Source organism: Arachis duranensis, chromosome 3, assembly GCF_000817695.3.
Source record: "Arachis duranensis cultivar V14167 chromosome 3, aradu.V14167.gnm2.J7QH, whole genome shotgun sequence".
Taxonomy (NCBI): Eukaryota; Viridiplantae; Streptophyta; class Magnoliopsida; order Fabales; family Fabaceae; genus Arachis; species Arachis duranensis.
The window spans coordinates 14,596,567-14,600,152 of NC_029774.3; the positions used below are offsets into that span (position 1 = coordinate 14,596,567).

Genomic DNA, 3,586 nt, shown 5'->3' on the forward strand with positions numbered 1-3,586 from the left:
TGTGTGTGTGTGTGTGTGTGTGTGTGTGTGTGTGTGTGTGTGTGTGTGTGTGTGTGTGTGTGTGTACCATTAATTATAGTCGCTACTGTGTGTGTGTGTGTGTGTGTGTGTGTGTGTGTGTGTGAATGCACACTACAAGAGACATACCGAATAGCGGCGATTTTTTGATGGATTTGTGGTAGTTTAAAACTGCCGCAAAACAAAATTCTTGCAGTTCCACAAACTTCGCCTATTAGGGGGTTGTAATTTGATTTTGCGGCGGTTCTAATGAACCACTGGTACATCCACCGCAATTTAGATAATTGATTTTGCAGCGGTCACAAAACCGCCGCTATTTTTGTCAATGGATTTAAAAAAATTATAGCGGTTTTGAAATCGCCGCAAATTTATCCAGATTTTTTTTTAAAATGTGACAGTTTTGAATTGCCACAATTTCATACAAGAGCTTAAAAAAAGCTGATTAACTACTCAAATGGGTTATACCATTTCTCTTTACTATAACTTATTTTTTTACATCATATTTATTAAACTTGACATATTAATATAAAAAAAATACTAAATAAACAATAGATAGATATATAATCACAAATTTAAGCAAATCAAGAGGCACATAGGTCACTAAACTGTAGAGCCAGATTACACCAATCCAATCCCATCCCATTCCCTTGATTCTTGAAAAGCTCCAATTAGCATATACTACAAGAGCAATTGCCACCTGCCAATTACAGAAAAATTTTCAGTTACAACAGAAGAAAAAATTAAGCCAGCACATATCTTTACATATTAGGTTGCTGAGAGGAGAACAAAAAGAATCAAAATTACCAGCTAAAAAATCATGAAAGAATCCAGTAGAAGAAGACTATATCTTTCAACATAGGACCAGTTGCAAGACCTAGTGATGAAAATTAGTGCCTGGCTAAAAATACTGATTTGTAGGTAAAGGGTTGCCATCATTTCTACAGGATTATGTCTCAGAGACCTTACACCAAACTTGTCCTGCAACAACAAAAAGTTATTGTTCATAAATGTCACAATTTCCACTAGTAGATGATAACATGTGAACTTTTCATAGATGAATCTAATGTATAAATTTTATTAGAGCTCATCCCTACTGGTTTCTACCTACAACCAAATATACTTAAAGAAATGTGAAATTAAATTGATTACCAAGAAGAAGTCAGTGTCCTTCATAAGCCAGAAAAATCACACAACGGTCCAAAACTAGTAGCAAATATCTCCCTCAATTTCCAGCTATCAGGTTGTAGGGATGGTTTCACTCTATCCTTGGATATTGTCATAATGGTACCTAAAGGGATAATGGTGAAGGAAAATATCATTGAAAAATCACACAACAATCCAAGCAAACTACATGAAAGTCATTCAGCACAATATTATCTTACCATCATTTAGTATGGCAATAATCAACACCATAAAGGGTGCAAAATCAAACTTCCAAATCAATGCAATAAACATGAAATCAAATTACAAAATAAAAAGTAGATCAAATAAAATTATATGAACTATTTAATTAGGTATGTAAAAGAATTTTTTGGTTATTCACCTATTTTCTACACTTACCACAATACAAATAGTGAAAGACACTGCATATATCTGCCATAAGTAAAAATAAAAAATTTTGCAATGTTAGAACACTAAAATATAAAAAAAAATTGCTGTGATGATATTAAATCAGAGAATTAGTGAGTAGAGAAGATGAGACTAAGCTAGATTGCATGAAATGAAGTGTATTATTAATGTTCTTATTAGTATGAGTAGCAGCGATGATATATATAGATAAATCACAGACTTGTCTTACAAAAAACAAGATCAAAAACAGTAAAGATTAACTAACTAATATAAAATTGTGACTTCTCACAATGACAATACTGCAAATCACATGAAAATAAATGAAAAAACAAGAAGCTAAACGATGAAACACGTTCACTTCATACAATATCTTTTTTTCTTTTCTTTTCTCTTTACTAGGAGTCACCCATGCAATATTTTCCCTATATATAGTTAAGTATATATAATGCCAATTTGAACCTCAATGTAGAAGCTATTTTCAATGAAGCCCTTGAATTTTAATATATAATAAAAAGTGAAAGCGAATTCTCCTATAAATGCCTCTTAAATGTATTCTTAATTCATTATACAAAAAGAACCAGAGCAGAGCAGAGGGAAGATATGTAAATAGTATATTATATTATTATTCAACACAAACATCAGAATGTTACCTGAATTGCTTGATCAAAAGTATAGAGATTTTGCTTAACAGTTTGTTTAACAGAGGAAGGATATGGAAGGCAGGAGTCGATTACAATCCGTCTAGTGATGAGCGGATAATTTATACACTTTTAGGGATGTTTTTATTAGTTTCTATGAAAAATTTATATTTCTCGACTTTACTATGAGTTTGTGTGTTTTTCTATGATTTCAGGTACTTTTTGACTGAAATTGAGGGACCTGAGCAAAAATCTGATACAGGCTGAAAATGGACTGCTGATGTTGTTGGATTCTAACCTCCATGTACTCAAAATGGATTTTCTGGAGCTACAAAACTCCAAATGGTGCGCTCTCAACTGCGTTGAAAAGTAGACATCTAGGGCTTTCCAGCAATATATAATGATCCATACTTTTTTCGAACTTAGATGACGTAAACTGGCGTTCAACGTCAATTTCATGCTGCATTCTAGAGTAAAACGCCAGAAACACATCACAAACCAGAGTTAAACGCCAAAAACACGTTACAACTTGGTGTTTAACTCCAAGAGAAGCCTTTGCACGTGTAAAAGCTCAGGCTCAGCCCAAGCACACACCAAAGTGGGCCCCGGAAGTAGATTTCTGCATTTAGACTTATTTCTGTGAACCCTAGTAGCTAGTTTAGTATAAATAGAACTTTTTACTATTGTACTAAGTGTCTTTTTTACCACATCTTTGGATTAATTTTGGATTACTGATGAGCGGATAATTTGTACGCTTTTTGGCATTGTTTTTAGTATGTTTTTAGTATGATCTAGTTAGTTTTTAGTATATTTTTATTAGTTTTTAGTTAAAATTCACTTTTCTGGACTTTACTATGAGTTTGTGTGTTTTTCTGTGATTTCAGGTATTTTCTGGCTGAAATTGAGGGACCTGAGCAAAAATCTGATTCAGAGACTAAAAAGGACTGCAGATGTTGTTGGATTCTGACCTCCCTGCACTCGAGGTGGATTTTCTGGAGCTACAGAAGCCCAATTGGCGCGCTCTCAACGGCATTGGAAAGTAGACATCCTGGGCTTTCCAGAAATATATGATAGTCCATACTTTGCCTAAGATTTGATGGCCCAAACCGGCGTACAAAGTCACCCTCAGAAATCCCTGCGTTAAACGCCGGAACTGGCACCAAAATGGGAGTTAAACGCCCAAACTGGCATAAAAGCTGGCGTTTAACTCCAAGAAGAGTCTCTACACGAAATTGCTTCATTGCTCAGCCCAAGCACACACCAAGTGGACCCGGAAGTGAATTTTTATGTCATTTACTCATCTCTGTACACCCTAGGCTACTAGTTCTCTATAAGTAGGACCTTTTACTATTGTATTTGGA

At 34.5% G+C, this 3,586-nt stretch overlaps 1 pseudogene; it reads right to left on the reverse strand.

Moving 5' to 3' along the window:
* Positions 1 to 1,476, reverse strand: part of LOC127745447 (ATPase 5, plasma membrane-type-like) — a 1,757-nt pseudogene extending 281 nt beyond the window's left edge.
* Positions 1,477 to 3,586: the final 2,110 nt, after the last annotated feature.